Here is an 18,033-nt window from a genome sequence, read left to right as displayed (position 1 = left end):
AACAAGCTTTTTTTTCTTTTGAACAATGAAGATGATGTCGAGGATGAAGAATCAGATCAAGAATATGAAGATGATGTAGTACTTGAGGAAATCGGCGGCGAAAGTGATGAAGATGAAACAACAGAGAATGCACAACAAAGTGAAAATAATGAAGATGACAGCGAGGACAACGACGACAGTGACGACAGAGATGACGACGACGACAGCAGTGGCGGCGTTAGCGATGAAGTCAATGAAGGCAACAATGACGATAACAGCGAAGAAGTGCAAATAAGTGACATTCTGTGTACTATCAGATTTGGTAGAACATGCAGTACATAGAAAGGACGAGATCTTTATTACTGCTTCTGTTCTAAAGAAGGTTGATATCTGACTATGGGAAAAGCTGAAAGTTAGTTCTAAACCACTGTTTTACTGTTTTCGCCGTTCGGAAGGGTCACAAGTTTTTTTTTTATTTAAGCTTTTGGAGGGTCAATTTATTTAAATCCTTTATGGGGGAGGGCCACAACTTCTTGGCCAAAATTTTTCTCAGTTTAGTGGCCCTCCCCCCCCCCCAGTAAATAATGACCGGTCCCTAATGGTTCTTGAACAACTAAGATGAGACATTAGACCATTTTTTGTCGCACGAGACTGGTCACGATTGGAAAAATAACATATTCATTTAACGTGATTGTCTTGAATTTTGCGTGACCGTGAAAGAGTTTGGGATATTATTCGTGACGCGTGAAAAGACCAAATGCCTTTGCGTGACTTAGTATTACAGAGGGATATAGGGGACCCTCTACCCTCTACCTAGAAAGAACATTAGTCAAAATCTCTGGTACCCTATGTAGAGCTACTCAGGTATTCATGGCGATCGAGAAAATCTTGAACACACACAGAATTTTGAACAAGGCGATAACGTTCTTTGGATATTTTCCTATGGAGGAAAGACATTGAGAACGCAGCAAATAAAAGTCAGAAAAATTAATTAACCAAGGAATCATTAAACCATAAATTCGTGGATGAGCTGGCCATATGGTTCTTCCGCGTTACGCTTTCATTTTCAAGGCGAGGCGCAGTCGGCTGTTAAGGCTAAATATTGCTCCTCGGTACCGACTATTAACACACGAATTCCTTCAGACAATCCCTAAAACTTCCACTCAAACGCTGAACTTGTCTTACGCGTTATTCGTGTCCCTGAACTTGAGGGCAGAGTGTTTTTTTTGTCACAAGTCCCTTATAGAGATTTCAATCTTTTAAAGCACGGAAAAAATGGCTAGTGGGTTTAAACCATCACTTACCATTCCACGATTTTTTTTAAGGCAGCAGTACACTATTATTTCGTGATTTATCAAGCGATGTGTACTTTTGTGGCGTAATGTCAATTGTAACAAATGACAGATAGGACTAGTTGCAAGGACAGGTCGAGTCCCTTCGTGTGTGCAAACATCAGCGCAGGACTAATGAAAACACCCTCTACTCTAGTTGATAAACAACGAAACAATTGACTAACCTTAAGCCTTCTACCAAAAAGAAAATCACAAAATCTAACCAGATGATCAGCACATACGATGAATGAAGTAGTGAAGTAAAAAAACCATCGAGGCTGAACACTAGACAAGAAATCCCTAGAAAGAAATGACACCGGGTTGATATTTCGGTTCAAGATTTCCTAATTCCACAGTTTTATGAAGTATTTTGTATTTATTTGTATTTGCGAATATTTATACAGGGTGGCCCAGTTTATCAGATAGCTAGTTTAAATGGGGCCCTGTGAAACCTACCCCTCCCACCCCAGGGGAGGACATCCATCACACAGTGATCTCGTGGGAAATTAAAGTCTCCTACCCCTAACCCTGCAGGAGACGGTACCGCCATTTATTCGGACCTATCCGAGAAGACTAGAATATCTAACCATTTCTTGATGTTATGGTAAGGTAGCATATTCTTCTCAATTATTTTAAGACCTTGAGTGTTGGTCCGGCCGGGGCTCGAACCCTCGACCTCCCGCACAACAGTCCAGCGCTCTATCCATTGAGCTAACTGGGAGGCGGTATATAGGGTAAACAAAATTTCAAGCGAGCAACGCTCGTTTGGTAATTACCTTCGTGGGTCCTGTATTTCTTGTTGAATTGCTAATTCGATTTAGTTAATGATTTTTGCTTGAAAGATCCCGCCACAATTAGAGAGGGAGGGTACGAGGGTTCTTGTCATTCTGTCACTGTCTGCGTGATATTAATATTAATATTAATATCTGCGTAATATTAAATCTTATTTATTGGAATCAAATTCCCAACTGAGGTCAATTGAATTTCCTGTTCTAGAATGTTTGTGATTTGAGGAAATCTTTACAAAACGTTAATGCTACCGTTCTTGGACTTCCAGATTTTAAATTTAAAGCACTTTTCCTATCGGAAAAACTCTTAAAAGCGGCTCTTATTAATTGATGTTTTCACGTGTGAACTATTATCGATTCTCTCAATGTGCCATTCGTTTTTGTTGCTATCGGCATAAGAGGCCTAGGCAACGCCGCCAAGATCATTCGTGTCTACAATAATTTTTGAAACCAAAGCTGGAAAGCAAGAAATAAGTCATGGATCGTTAATGGCCGGCAGTAATGTAGGGGAATCGTCGACTAGACTAGGACTTATACTAAGCTGTTAGGAGTTGACTGATCCGTCATATTCATAGCTCGCTAATGGTGATTAGGGATTCTAGCCAAATCGAGGCGCTGTTGTTTACCAGAAGTTCATGAGTATTTATAGTGAATGAACAGATAACGTCTCAACAGAACTGGCAATCGAAATACCGTGCAAAATACCTCTGTCACGTTCATCGATCAAGTTTATAGCAATCTGAAAACACGCGTATTTTGTTGGCCTTTCAGCGGGCATTTTATAAAGCTCCGAAGTTTGTTGACATGTAACACATTTTTTTCCAACCGTAAGATAGCGGTAGCTCTTGGCCGAGATAATAATAGACTTTCAGAAAGCTATAAACACAGACAACTGACCAGATATTTTATGAACTGAGTGAAACAACAGACTCAGTTTAGAACGAGAAATCGACGTATCTATCAACTCAAAAGCGAAAGCGCTGACTGCATTAATTAGTATACTCATTCAGCAAACACTTCCCTGCTTTGATCATTCGTTTCATTAGACATTGGAGTATAAGAAAAGAAGATAGGAATGACTTTGACTCACTATTTCAATTCAAGACTCTCAGGAACGGTTGAATTCGACGCAGGAACAGTTTCATTTAACAGATCAGATGAAGAAAATTTTTATACCATCATTTGTTTAAGGGTGCGGTTCATACTGATCTCGTGATTTTAACAATTTCGAATTTTGTACGTAGCGTAACGTCAGTTGTGACAAATGACAGATTGGACTAGTTGTAAGGACCAGTCGAGTCCCTTCGTGTGTGCTGACCTCAATATTTAGAACTAATCAGACCTTTCGTCTGGTTGATAAGCAAATTGACTAACTTTAGCTTTTTACCAAAAGGAAACTAAACTACAAAATCCAACCAGATGATCAGCACATACGATGCATAAAAAAAAAAAAAAAACCATCGAGGTCGAGGACTAGACAAGAAATTCCTAGAAAAAAATGACACCGGGTTTATATTTCGGGTCACGATTTCCTTTTTCTACAGTATTATGAAGTGTAAACAATATTTCAAGGGAGTAACGGATTGTAGGTAATTACCTTCGCGGGTTCCTTTATTTCTTGTTTAATTAATTGCCAATTCGATTAAATGATTTCTGCTTCAAAGATCTCGCCACAGTAAGAGAGAGAGGGGGTGAGGGTTCTTGTCATTCTGCCACTGCCTGTCTTGCGTAATGTTTCAATGTTATTCATTGGAGTCAAATTCTCAATTAACGTCAGCAGAGTTCGACGCTCAGCATTAAAAGTGAATGAACAGATCATGTCACAACAGGACTCACAATCGCCGAAATACCGAACAAAATGCGTCTGTCATAAACATCAGTCACTCATTCAGCAATCTGCGTTTAGTTAAGGTGTACTAGCGAGTAATACTGTTGGCCTTTCAATGTACTTGTTATGAAGCCAAAACGTTAATCGGTATATGCAACCCATAATTTGCGTCTGGAAGATAGCGGCAATATTTTTGGGTCAGGCTAATGATAGACTTTCGGGTAGCTATCGACACAGACTTTACAGGATATTTCATAATTGAATCAAGCAACATAGATTTGGTCTGAGTCCGTTAAACTACAGACAATAGCGCTTGAAAGGACAAATCTAAATATCCATCTACTCAAAAATAAACTGATGCGGCAAAATAGCTTAAATAGTGGTTGAAACACTGCTCTGCTTTGATCAATCGTTTCACAAGATACCTTGGAATTACAATAAGAATAATTTTTAACTCACCGTTTCAAGATTTTCACGGACTTTTGAAATCGAACTCAAAGCGTGGCAGATCAGATAAAGGAAATTCTCCAGCCTGTCACTTACCGGAGCACGAAAGTGAAAATACTCTTTTGTTAAGGGCGCGGTGCATTATCATCTCGTAATTTCAGCTATTTAAAGTGCACCTAAACCCAAAATTTTTTTTTCGCTTAACGAAATAAGCTTATTTTTTGGAGTATTTCTGTGCAAAAATTTTTTAATTTGCTCAAATCTTTAATTTTCTATGCCCAGTCAAAATACGGAAAATCGGCCGCCATCTTACCCCACGACCGAGTTTAAAGAAGAATGGCTCTAGCGGGTAATGTGACGTCAAATCGAGAACACGAAAGTCTGCATCTCACACATTTTCACTTGTTTGGGAAGATTGTCCTCGATTTTGTCCGAAATATGCCGACTAGGTGTGTTGTATGAAGAATGTATGAAGCGCGATACCCTCTTGCAAATTTCGCACGTTGCTACATCCTTCTACAACACACTTAGTCGGCATATTTTCGGACAATTATCGACTACAACCTTCCCAAACAAGTGAAAATGTGTGAAATGCAGACTTTCGTGTTCTCGATTTGACGTCACATTACCCACTAGAGCCATTCCTCTTTAAACTCGGTCGTGGGGCAAGATGGCGGCCGATTTTCCGTATTTTGACTGGGCATAGAAAATTGAAGATTTGAGCAAATAAAAAAATTTTTGCGCAGAAATACTCAAAAAAATAAGCTTACTTCGTTAAGCGAAAAAAATTTTTTGGGTGTAGGTGCACTTTAAATGTCTATTTTTGTGGCATAACGTCAACTGTACCAAATGACAGATTTTATTTAATGGCTGTAACCTTAGAAAATTAGGTGGGAAATTGAATAACTTGGGTGCGGGTATTAAAAATAAATGAAAATCGGGCGATCTGTGCAAGTTTTTGTCCAAAATCTGCCCTTTCTGTCCACTCGTAATTTTCCTCACATTTATCGTTTTATCACGCAACATGCCCTCAAAATGGGGAGCAGTGGGGGAGGGAGAGCTGGGAATAATTCATTTAGTGGTTGTGAGTATTATGGATTTGTTTGAGACACTAAATTTGTTTTGTTTTGTTTTTTTGCTCAGCCACTGGTCAGTATGTGAAGTTTCCTTTCCCTTTGAGGAAGGGTAGTTTGCTGAGAAAAAAAAAATCAGTAAATCCAGCCTTTTTGCGTATGTGTTATTTTAGCTGGAAAAGCCAACCTTAGGCAGCCTATATAACAGTAATTGCCGCCTGTTGAGTGCTATTAGACTACAAAGCGTCTAAAGATATCACAGGATGAAATAACTAAATTAAGTTTCCTTAAAGGTAACTTAAAGGTTAACATTAGAAGTATTTAAGTCATCTTTAGGTGACATACGAAAGTTCTGAAATGTATCTTTAATTGAACTTTCCGAAGTCAATTAAAGTGTCCTTATGAACCATTTAGTTAACACTTTAAGGTCACATGAAAGCAAACCTAAATAACCATTTCATGAACACTTTAAGATCACATGAAAGCAAACCTAAATGACCATTTAATTGAATTTAGGAATCCTCTTAATTCTTGTAAAGTCAACTTTAGTCAACCAAAACTTCCACTTGTAAATGCATCTTAAAGGTTTCTTCAATCTTTTGTTTCCCTTTAAGTACTGCTTAAAGTTACAGGTTTTGTTGTAATTCATCTTTAGTTGTACTTTCTGATTCTCTTAAATTTCAAGTTTTGTTAACATTCATCATTAAGTGACCTTTAAGCGCCTCTAAAGGCTGCAGGTTTCACTTTCAACTGACTTTTGATTTGCTTAATCACACCCTCATTTATATCCCAATAACTTATGATATTTTGGGCAACCTTACAATTGATAGAAAAAGAAGCATCACACATTCAAGTAATAACAAAGTGTTTGAAATTGCAGTGATGAAATAGTTTCGTTCAAAACTCATTTGTTCCCCTGAGATAACATAAACCTACAATGAAGCTGAGGATATCCCAGTCGAGCCCCATAAATAATTAAAAAAAGAGATGTCCAAATGTTTGAATTACTGATTGACATACTTTATTAAAATTGTTTCACTTTTGTCAATGTATAATATAATCTTCGTCAAGCAGGTAATAGAATATTTACCACTATAAAAGTATGACAAATACACAAATTATATAACTAGCTGTAGTAACAAACTACACAAAAAGATATTGATTCACAAATTGTACTCTCAAATCCAGCTACTAAGAAATGTGATTTGAAATGATACTTGTCTAACAATAAAAAATATAAGTTCAACCTATCAATCTAAAATTCAGAAAAATTTTCTTAATCGACTTAAATTTGCAATAACTCTCAGTTATTTGCTACATTATTACAACTGTAATACTTATTAAATATGATCATATACCTTAATTTCTTTTAGTAAACAAGTAATAGAAAACAGTTCTCTTACTCTAAAATGCAGCTGAAACTTTGATATACAAAAATGATGTGTACATCTATATATAAAAAAGTATCTCATGTGGAGGAAATTTATTAACATTGAAGAATTCACGATCACTTACTTTAGATGAGACCATAATTATTCAATGAAAAAGAAGCCTCATGCAGGCATGCAAAATAACCTCATTCTAGACTTGGCTTGATATTTTGTACATTTTCGATTTCATTGATTAGTAAAACAATTTTCTCACTGTATTATTGCCCACTCTGGAAAATTTTCAGTAGGTGGGCATCTCAGAAAAGGTTGCCCATAAACCCTGGACGGATTCTCTCTTTAGCTCTTGAAGTGAGCTTTTTCTTATAAGCCTTGTCAAGTTTCTTTTCAATTTTTTTCATTCTCCTACTTTCCCACTGAAGGTGATGCACAGAGTATTTTGTTACTTTTGAGGTATTTCCATTGTCATCCTCGTAGCAGCTTTCCTCACTGCTCATTGCCTCCATGACAAGAACCTCTGCTGCTCTCCCCTTTTCATGCTGGTTGGCCCAGTTGACCAGCTCCAGGGCTGTAGTTTGTCTCATTAACTTCTAAAAAAAATAAAAAAATTAAACAGGCATGAGAAGGGTGTTATAGGACTTCAAATGAAAAATATGATCCAAATCACTAATTTCTCTTGATATATATATATGTGTGTACCCATTGTAAGAATGGAATTCTTAAGCATGTTATAATATAGGGTCTCTTTGTCCTTTTTTTTTTTTTTCCATCAAATGGTGCATACAAACTATCATTTATCTCACATCACATTTTAATATTTTTCAAATTTATTTTACAAAGATTTTCTTGGGAGGCTCTAGATACAGACCAGAATACCTCACTTATTTAACAATTTCTCTAATAAGAACATAGTCCCTTAGATGTGTCTATATTCAAAGCCATCCAATTTTGAAGTGCCAAAATAAAGACATTCAATGGGAAATAGCTTCCCTCCCATTGATCAAGTGTACTTGAGGGTGTACTCAGTCTGGTAACATTGAACATCTGTCGGACCCCATCATTTGTGAACAGCACGGTATATGAAAAGTAAAATGTTCAAAATAGTATCCTAGCCAATAAATACCTCTCTTTGGAGACCACTCTTCCAGGTTTTTTGTTTATGAGCCTCATAGTGGTTACCACTCTTCAGTTTCTGTGTTTTCACACATATTTGAAATATATTTGTAAAGCAGCTGTTTAAAGAAATGATTATGAAAATGCCATGAGAAGCTGATTGTAAAAAGATTCCCACATAAATTAATGACAATGTTCAAATTTATAATAATTTATGGCAGGCCACCTTAGAATATCTGCCAAGTTAGTATGTCCTTAGTGATTCATTGCTAAGGTGTAAAGTATGCTTTTTTGAGGATCCACACTGAAGTGTCTCAGATCTAGAGACAAGAAATAAACCTGAAAATTTCAGTTTGCAACATATTTAAATTTCTGTAACATTTGGGAAAGTTAATATGTAAGTTAGGAAAAACTATAAAATGCACCCCCCCCCCCCAGTCCTAAATTTGACCATGTAATGAAGGTGCTCATTAGAGGTTTCAGGGTATCTAACTGTGTTTTTGAATGCTAGTTTTATGATGACATTTATGTTGAGGGGAAAGTGGTAAAAGACACGAATTGATGGTAGAGACTAAAAGCAGGGGTATCATTAAGGGCTGGACAATAGACAAATCGACCAACTTTGAGCAAAATTTTGCCTGGATGTTTTCAAGCCAAGGCCTTCAATAAAACTCAAGTTGTTATAAAGGAGATATGCATCAATATGCTTGAGTGCAAAATCCTTATGCTCACCCACAAAATGTAATGACACCCCAGTAAAAGTGAAATGCATGTGCTATGATTATTGGTAGCTACCTTCTATGACTTCTTTTGTCCAAGGACACTTTTCAGGTCCTCCTTGTTGATGTATTGCCTGCTCTATTGTCCGCTCAAAAAGGATCTTGTTGCTGTCAGAATTTATTCTAAGACAAAAACAAATACAAGTAAGCCTGGTATTCTGTAGTAACAACATTAACACTAAGACAAAAGTACAGTCAAACCTCTATTATCCGGACCTGTTGCGACTTAGTAATCAGTCAGGATAATCGAAAATATGAATATTAATTAGACAATAATGTAAACAAAAGAAATGAAGACAAAAATCTGCTTCGATGACTCTCCGAGTGCTCGATCTTTTGAAAGCGGAGGAGGCAATGTTTTAAACGCACTTTTCCTGAATTTAGACATAATCTCTGAATTTTTTTACCCCATAAAGTTTGGAAGATCAAAGCTCATTAATAATCATGAAAAAAACGGGACCAGAGAAAAAGTCCGGATAATCGAAAGTCCGGATAATCGAGGTTCGACTGTAACCACCATAAGGTGTTCACATAACATCTCAATATTTCAAGCAGCAGCTTAGACTCGGATTTCCTCGCTCAATCAAGATAAAGTAAAATATCTCTGAATCTAAAAACATATTACTCACTCTTCGTCAAGATAGAAACCACTAAAGTCATCTTTTTTCAAAAGGAGTTTGTACATTCTCCTCACAGTTCTCTAAAAGAATGAAAAAAAATTCAACAATCGGTTTGTCAAGTATGTCCTATTTCTACTCTCACGCTTTTTAAAAACCCTGGTTGTTTGAAGGCTAGATGATGTAGAGCAATCGACACAAGCACAATTAAAAATTAACCTTACCCATCTATGTGAATAAAACAGGCAAGGTCAAAAGGGTCCATGAGAAAAAATGATTAAATGAATTTTCATACTAGATAATTCTCGTTGAAACAAAAGGGAGGAAAAAAACTTTTCTGGTAGACCTGTTTATGGTAAAGGATTATCAAGTAAATGTAACCACATCTAATCATGTCAAATGATTACCGCCGAAATAATTAAGTTAATTATGCATATAATTCGCGCGCCAAACATCTACTCAACATAAAAGAAAATCTTCCACGAAACAGAACTGATTCAAGCAAATTATGAACACATATCACATTATTCATGCTTATCAGTTATGTTTTTTTACTCACTCGACAAGCCGGTGGAACTACTACCGTCGTTCGCCTTTGTCTTCTCTTTTGGCGCCGACGGACGTTGGCTGCATTATTATCAACAGTTTGAAGACGGCCCTCGATCCGCTGAAGCGCTTCAGAGTTTTCCTTGTTGCTGCGCTCTTGCTGCTGCCGAAGCTTTACATTTTCGCTCGCCAGAGCGTGATTGCTCCGGATCAACTCCTCCAGCAGCACAATGCAATCGTCGGACACTTTATTCCTTTTTTCGCCGCTGGAACCACATCATGGTTTTGATCGTGCAATCGTCTTTCCGCCATATTCTTTTCTTACTTGCTTTAACTACGAATTAACGGTAAAATAACCACACTACAAGTGCTTCTCTCGGATGCTTTGTGATGCTTGGTTAACAAAGTAGTCAAACGGAATATTGAGGTTCAAAAAAGCGCGCGAATTAATATTTCTAAAACCAAACAACGACCTCCTGTTGACATATTGCCTCGTTGTGATGTTTATCGTACTGTGCCTAGCTAACGCTGGCCAGTACAAATGAAGACTCGAGTGTAATTGGAAGCAAGGAAACAGAAAGGCGGGAAAACACGAACTACACGTTCGAACTTTACTTGTTCAAGTAAACAGCTTCATACCGATACCAAAGTTTCAAAAGGGTTAGTTAAGAATATATCTGAAAATCTAGCCGTGTGTAGGTCAAGGATATCTTGTAACAAAGGAAATTTACGTATGATGCACGATCCTCGCAGTAGATAGCGCTAATTTAAGCAATAGCGAAAATCACACCTGAAAAAATGAGGCCTGTACGGGACTCGAACCACTGACCTCTGCGATACTAGTGCAGCGCTCTACCAATTGAGCTAACAAGCCAACTGGGAGCAGGCCGTTAAGTCGATTCGTAATAAACCCGTGAAAGTGATAAATCAGATACAATGAAATATATGAAGTTAATATATTTTGAACTGCGGTATTAGATACGTATGATGCACGATCCTCGCAGTAGATAGCGCTATTAGCTTAAATATTTGAAGCTGTTCACTGTTTCTTAGGTTCTGTATTTTTTTTTTTTTTCAGGGAGTGAGGAATCTGCTCTTTTCCTGCCAAGACTTTTTCCCACAAGGGCACTGAAAGCTTTCTCGATGGCACATCATAGGTTGGCAGATGATGAGATGGCACATCTTGTCAGTCAGTGCTTTTGTTGTACTGCCAATGTGTATGTAAAATTGTCACCCTGTATGAATTGAAGCTTTGGACGAAGTCAACAGATTAATATGTATTTCTGTAAAATCAATACTGTCTGTCAGCTTCATAGGGAGATTTCCACAAATAACATTGTTTGTATATATGAAACAAAATTTACACTGATCCATGAAAATAAAAATTTCACAATACATATACAAAAAAAAAAAAAAGAAAGAAAAAGACCAACTACAGAGAATAACCAAAAGTGCTAACCTCATTATAGTAATGCTTGATACAGACAGTTATTTTTTGTTGCCTTTATAGAGTGCTGGAAACACAAACTATTACGTATTCATTTTTATTGTTTGAATTATTTCTCTGAAATTCCCATTTATTGTGACAGTAACATGGGTGTAGAAAGCTTTCTCGATGGCATTTTGTAAGTTGGCAGGTGAAAAAGTGGCACATCTTGTAAGTCAGTGCTTTCAAGTGACAGAAGTCTTTCTTTTACCCATTCTTTAATTGCATACCAATGCTTTTGATTAATAAAGCTATTTATTCAGTTTAATTGTAAATGACAGTTTCTTAGGATTTATTGTGACTTGATTTTTGGAGGCATGAGCTATAGAACACATTATTTATATTGTAGACAATTTGTTCGGCCGAAGTCAAAATAATTTGTTAGTTTTGTGCAATATATGTTCACAGTGTTTATGAAAATAAAATGTTATGTCTGTGGTAGGCAGAGGCCTGCCACTTTTGTTTGTCCGATTAGTTGTTTTAGTAAGGGTGGATTACATGAGCCGAGTTCACTCTTTGCTAGGATGGCATTATGTGGGCAGGCCAGCCTGACTCATGTAATCAGCCTCTAAGTGGATGATTGGCAGGCCTGTGGCCTGAATTATTATTTCCCTCGGATTTCTAGCAAAGGTAAATAGATCAATGACATTTAATTCCAGTTTCATTTACATTAAATTTTATTCTGAATACAGTTGAACCCAGTAAATGGGCCACCCTCAGGGAACTGGCAAATGGCCACTAAATAAGGGTTTTTATTTCTTTTTTTGTTAGATCCCAATGCAAATTTATAGCAAATGAACAGCTTTGCTCAATGAGCAAGGTAAATGTAAAGCAAATGTCAAATTTACGTCACACTTGCATGGAATTTTGTCAGGAACAAATACTTGAGTTTAGCTTCAGTTTATAGCTATTGCAAATTTAGTTCAAGCACACTTCTTTTTCAGCTTGAGGATAGTGTTTCAGAAGAAGACATTTCATTCCCAGCAGACAAGATGGATCACAGAAAGCTAATGGTATCATCTATAGGATAGTGAAAGAAAAACCATTGCAATCTGTGTCCCTTGCGAGGATTCGAACCTCCTGCAGTCAGCCTAGAGAAGGTGATCCCAGCTGTGAGGAGAGTTTCGTGCGCTCCTCTCAGTGCTTGTCTATTTTCGCGTCTCGAGGAGAGGTGCAGTGCAGATTGCCCATACTTTGTTCTTACCCTCTGGTACCTCGGCAATGATGTATCCGTATCGTTTTTATTTTTATGTTTTATGATTTTTTTATTTTCATTGATTGATACGAGCACTGAGCCGTTAAATAGGTCTCAAACCCGGAGGCTAGACAAGTCGGTTCTCGGCTGTAACCACCAGAGGACTGTGTCTGTGTTCAAGCGGGGATTTACTTTTCTCCGGCACCCTTGACATTCAAAGTCAAAGGAATACAAAAAGAATAAAGCCAGGTTGGAGAGTATCTGCTTTTTAACTGAACAACATTAAAAAATTATGGCATTTGCAGAACGGAATGGTGACTGTAGCTTAACTTGAGAGGGGCCACGAGAACTAATTGTTTATATCATATCAGTCAAAAATCAATTATCTCAGAAAAATTGCGCATCACCTTATCAGCTGGAAGACAAAGAAAAAGTAAGAGCTGGGTCAATATTCATAAGGAACATCTGCTCTATCAGCTGGGCAGAGGAAGAAATTTGTGTGGACCTTTGTGATGATTCAAACCTCAATTTATTTAACATCGCTACCAAACGTTCTTATAGCAGAGCAGAAAGACAAACTTCTGGGTGGACGCATGTGAGGATTCAAACCTCAAGCTTTTTAATCAATATTCCTGGAAAGGAGAAAGATTGTAAGCCTTACTAATACGGAGAAAGAAATAAGCCACACGACAAAAGAAAACAAAGGCAAATAATATGAACCAGAAACATTACAAACTTGCCGCAATAGTCTACGAAGGTACTTTCTCAATGAGGCGTCCATGCCCCCACAGCCAGTAGACAACTCCGACCTCAAAAAATCTTCAGGGATTGAGTGCGAGGAAGTTTCAATGTTAATCGTCTCAAGCAACGTTCAATAGCGGTTATGTTCTCATGTAATAATTAAAGACGTAAAGATATATGTAGGTATGTATCAATACATACACATGACTTTTTTTATATTCAAATTAACTAACCTTCATAGTCAGATGAACTTGAAATTTCGTGAAATCACGGGAATTTGAAGTCGCCACGAAAGTATCTGTTAATTTCTTTCCGTTACCTTTCCGCTTATGCCTTTCGAAAGTTGAACGTGATTCGAAGCCATTAAAGCGCGCGCAGAAAACATTTCCTGACTTGTCATCGCACTCCATGCGCTCTTTAAAGGAGATGCAAAAATGAAACGGTCGCTTTCAATAAGATGTTTCGACCCCAGAAAGAATTGTGAGCTCACGTTGCTGCACGTAAAACAAAATTTGCTCTTCTGGCTCATCAGTGCAAGTGTTGGCTGATTTGTGATGAATTTTCTGTTGACAGTTTAGATTACAATGAGACTATCTTTAATGCATGAATTAAAGATGTCAGAACAGCTATACTCATTTAAATCTCACCTTAAAGTCAACTTAAATGTATTTTAATGAACACCCTCTTTTGTGCCAAAAAAGAAACCACTTAAAGGATACTGAAAGATTTGCGCTACTAAAGTTAAACTTATGTTCAATTAAAGATTCATTAAAGGTTAGAGTTAGCTTTCGGATATTTCATTTGACAATTAAAGACGATTAAAGCTTTACTCAACCTTTAAGACTGCTTTAGATTTTGCCTAAAGGCACTGAAATAAGAACATTCGTCCTGTGTATGCTTTTTCGAGATTTCTTTTTTGTTTCTTTCTTTCAAGGTCAATTAACAATTGTTCCACGAGCGCGAGTTGGATATGAGATGATAGATAGCCAACGAGGCGCGTAGCGCCGAGTTGGCTCTAATCATCTGATATCCAACAAGCGCGAGTGGAATAACTGTTTCATTAAAAAAAGCGCCCCCAAGATATTAGACAAATCTTCTCGACTTTATTTTGTTAGAAGAAACCGGATGTTACAATGTACAGATATTAGATTATGGTATATTGGCTCATATACCATAACGGCTAAGCCAATAAAAAGTCTTGAATTGCATTATCCAATGATCCAGTTTTTAATAATTACAATTAGACCTGTTGAAATCTGGAACGTTTCCGAAATAGAATTCCGATTTGGAACGAAAAGAGTCATTACTTGAGAAGTAAGTGGATCAAACAGCGAGGCATTTCCAAGTACGTCCATGACATCATTGTAGCCTTCTATGAGCTGGAAAATAAAAAATTTCGTGACCGAAATTATTCTAAATTTCCATCATCCTAAACTGTAACAAGCTGGGACCATTTGCTGTTACTCGTGTAATTTGTTCTTTTTTCTCTTCTTTTTCTCTGCTATATTTTGTTATGGTTGCTGCAACCAAATTGTTGATAATTTGTAAGGAATCATGTATATTCAATTCTTGCATAATCAATAAAACAGTGGGCATAACAGTCAATAGTTTTAAAGTCTACCAAGTAGTTTCAACTGTATCCGGGAGTCACCCTTTGGAATTCAATTATCCTCAAAACTCATTCGAACGCAGTGTATCCACGACTAATTCACAGTTTCCTTTGAAGTTATTTTGGTAGCCATCATGACCACCGTGACGTAATAAGAACGCCATTAACGACTTACGGTAGTTCCTTCTTATAGGGGGAAGGGACATTTCCCCACACCCTCAGTTCGCAAAGTATCAGTTGGCGCATTTCGATCACTGGACTTAAAATTCGCAAAAAGTTAAAAAGTTCTAAATATTTTGGCACTCTATGAAGGCTATGAAGAAATAGTTTTGACTAGTGTTAAAATCCGAAAAAAAAAAGAGAAAATCCTGCATTTCTACTCTTCTTTTCTTTATCCTATCGATATTTGGCTAACATAGGCTGAGAACGTTTTGGCGCGCGCTTCAAGGTGGTGGAAGAAGAGGAAAAACTCACAACTCTTGTGGGCTCCTACTCTTATCCATTCTCTCAGTTTGTATTTTGACGTAGATGTTAGAATTGTCTTGAAATAACGTTAACGACGTTAAAATAGTTCAACTCTTAAATGCGCAAATCGCAGGGGTTTCCGCGCCTTTTTTTTTTGACAGGATTGGGGGAAAAAGGATTCCTAATACTCTTTAGATATTACACATTTACCAAACATGCATGAATATTAGGTGATGAAAGTGATTGCCTTAACTTGTTTTTCAATTTTGTTCTGAGTTGAGACGTTTTGCGCGAGCGCAAAAATCGATCCAAGAAAAAGAAATCGATTGGCCACCATCATTTAGATGGTGCACATTTTCGAAGCAGATCTGTAACTTGCCTTCAAATGACGGCTAAAAGAGTAAATTATTTTCTTGTAAATTTTTTCTGTTGTTGCTGCGATTTGATGTTATCATTTACTTGCTCAGAGTTTCAAAACAGGTAGAAAACTATCGCTGAGGTGTCTTTATCCAGTCCTCGTAAAATTTAAAAAAAAATTAAATATTGAAATGGGTCCCTGAGGAGGGAACTTACACGCGAAAAACCAAACAGCAGCATCAACAACTAATACATAATTTTGCTAAATTCTACAGCATTCGGTGGTTTCACACAGAATCACTGAGTGGGGCAATGAAAGCAATTTTCGGCTGTGGAGCGGGAATTTAAACGACTGAGCCAACCTTCAAAAATGCAAGTGTTTAGGGATTGCCCGAGAAGGAGAGAGGGAATTTTGAAGCTTCGAGTTGATCGACGCATAGCTCCTGAAAGTGTTTTATACTCTTCATATATCACGCAGTTACCACACATACAGTAATGCTTTGAGATGAAAGGATTACCTTTTGATTCCAATCTTGAATTTCTTTTTTTCAAGATGAAATAAGAAGCTTTCCGACGCAAACGGAAAGGGACATCTCAGGTAAATCAGTCCGTTTATGTGAATTGAACCCATTCTGGTCAATTTAGTAGTTTAGGTAGAGCGAAACTTGGGCAAGTGAGAAAATTCCTATCAAGGGTAATAGTGTTCCAAGAGAAACACAAAGGGACCGTTCATTATTTTGCGAATGACAGGGGATTGGAAGATTTTGGTTGCGTCACAATAAAATTATCATTTCCTTCCCCCCCCCCCCCCCCCATTCGTTTTTTTTTTACTCTTACGATCCTTTCTTATTGGCAGTTAATTGGAAGTCAATTTTCTATAGCCCCCTCTTTATACTCTCTTGGCGAAGACGGATCACCCCACTGATCCCCCTAAAAACCATGTGATCCCCAAAAATCCTCCATTCACAAACTCCATTCAAATCGACTTGCGCTGCGCGCTAGTTGGATTTTGAAATCAAGCGTCTGATTTCACATCAAACTGAATCCCACTCTCTTCAGTTATTTATTCATTTTTTATTATCCCACTTATGTATGATTTTTCAGAGTTAAATGAAATTTAAATGGACGGATCTATTTGGAAACGCGGTGAACGTAAGTTGCACAGACTTTAACTAGCTTTGTTAGTCTTGATTTTCCACAATCGGCGATTTGTCTATAAAACTTGAATTGCATCACCAATCAGGTGAAAAGCTAAAAACAGTCATGAATTGTTCACTTCCTTTTTACTGCGCCTCAGGAAGTTTGCTCGTATGTTTTAAAATTATCTACGGCTCCTTAATCTGATGGCTGCTGTGACTGCTGTGGTTCAGTCGATCAATCGATGAATCTCGTCATTGATCAATCAATATCAGTTAGTCAGCTTGTCAGTCAGCCAATCAATCATTCATTCAGTGAATGAGTCAGTCAATCATTTACTCTGTTATTCCTCGAATTTTACTGACGAAGTGCTTTTTAGTCGAAGTCAGAAACATGGAACTCCATTTCTCATTATGGTAGTCAAGACCTCACGACTATATATTGGTGCCATTAACAGAGTAAAGAACAATCACAATTATAGAGAGTTCAGTGATAACTATGCTGATAATAAGTCATCCGTCGTCTTTTGTAAAAATATATCTGTGGCTGGTTTCATATGGTTTAGCTACCAATTTATAGTCGTGAGGTCTTGACTACCATAATGATACCACTCGCTTGACTAAGATTTCCAGTATGGCAGTCGAAACGTCAATTTTTTTAAATAGATAGCTTGACTCTACGATTGAACTCCTCATTCAGCACTTTAACCATGATGAACAAAAGTATCTATTGTTAAAGGTCAAATATAGATCGAGCCCCGCCCCGCTTAACAACTCTCAATCATTCGGTTTCTAAGATGTAGTTTGTAATTCTCTCCTCAATCCGCTGAACATTTCTGTTATATAGTAATGAGAATGTAGCATTACATCAAGATAACATCCTCTTTTTTGGTGACAAGTTTTCATGATTATATAAACTGTTTTCTGGATAATGTTTCCGTTGCGGATGTAAAGGGACGGTATGAGGAGGTCTGGGAATGAGAAATGGAATTCCATGTTTCTGACTTCGACTAAAAGCACTTCGTCAGTAAAATTCGAGTTTAAGTAAATTGCTGGTAAATTGTATATGGGTGGCCGGTTTCATATGCTTTAGCTACCAATTTTGTTTTCTCCATCAGGTGCCATTTACATGGAGGGTCTCAGCCTGATTTCAAG

At 37.3% G+C, this 18,033-nt stretch overlaps 1 long non-coding RNA gene and 1 pseudogene across 2 annotated transcripts; one reads left to right on the top strand and one right to left on the bottom strand.

Moving 5' to 3' along the window:
- Positions 1-6,444: 6,444 nt before the first annotated feature.
- Positions 6,445-10,201, bottom strand: LOC148730082 (uncharacterized; annotated as a pseudogene). Its single transcript, XR_016001579.1, has 5 exons — positions 9,903-10,201; positions 9,356-9,426; positions 8,743-8,849; positions 7,958-8,066; positions 6,445-7,424 (listed from the first exon to the last, which is right to left on the bottom strand). The product of XR_016001579.1 is annotated as an uncharacterized LOC148730082 (transcript).
- A 211-nt stretch (positions 10,202-10,412) lies between these two features.
- LOC148730081 (uncharacterized) lies at positions 10,413-11,843 on the top strand. Its single transcript, XR_016001580.1, has 2 exons — positions 10,413-10,549; positions 10,968-11,843. It is a non-coding gene; the product is annotated as an uncharacterized LOC148730081 (long non-coding RNA).
- The last annotated feature ends 6,190 nt before the right edge of the window (positions 11,844-18,033 follow it).

The sequence above is a fragment of the Stylophora pistillata genome, chromosome 5 (genome assembly GCF_964205215.1).
Source record: "Stylophora pistillata chromosome 5, jaStyPist1.2, whole genome shotgun sequence".
NCBI lineage: Eukaryota > Metazoa > Cnidaria > Anthozoa > Scleractinia > Pocilloporidae > Stylophora > Stylophora pistillata.
The sequence above is the reverse complement of the archived record's forward strand: the minus strand, read 5'-3'. Positions and strand labels throughout refer to the sequence as shown.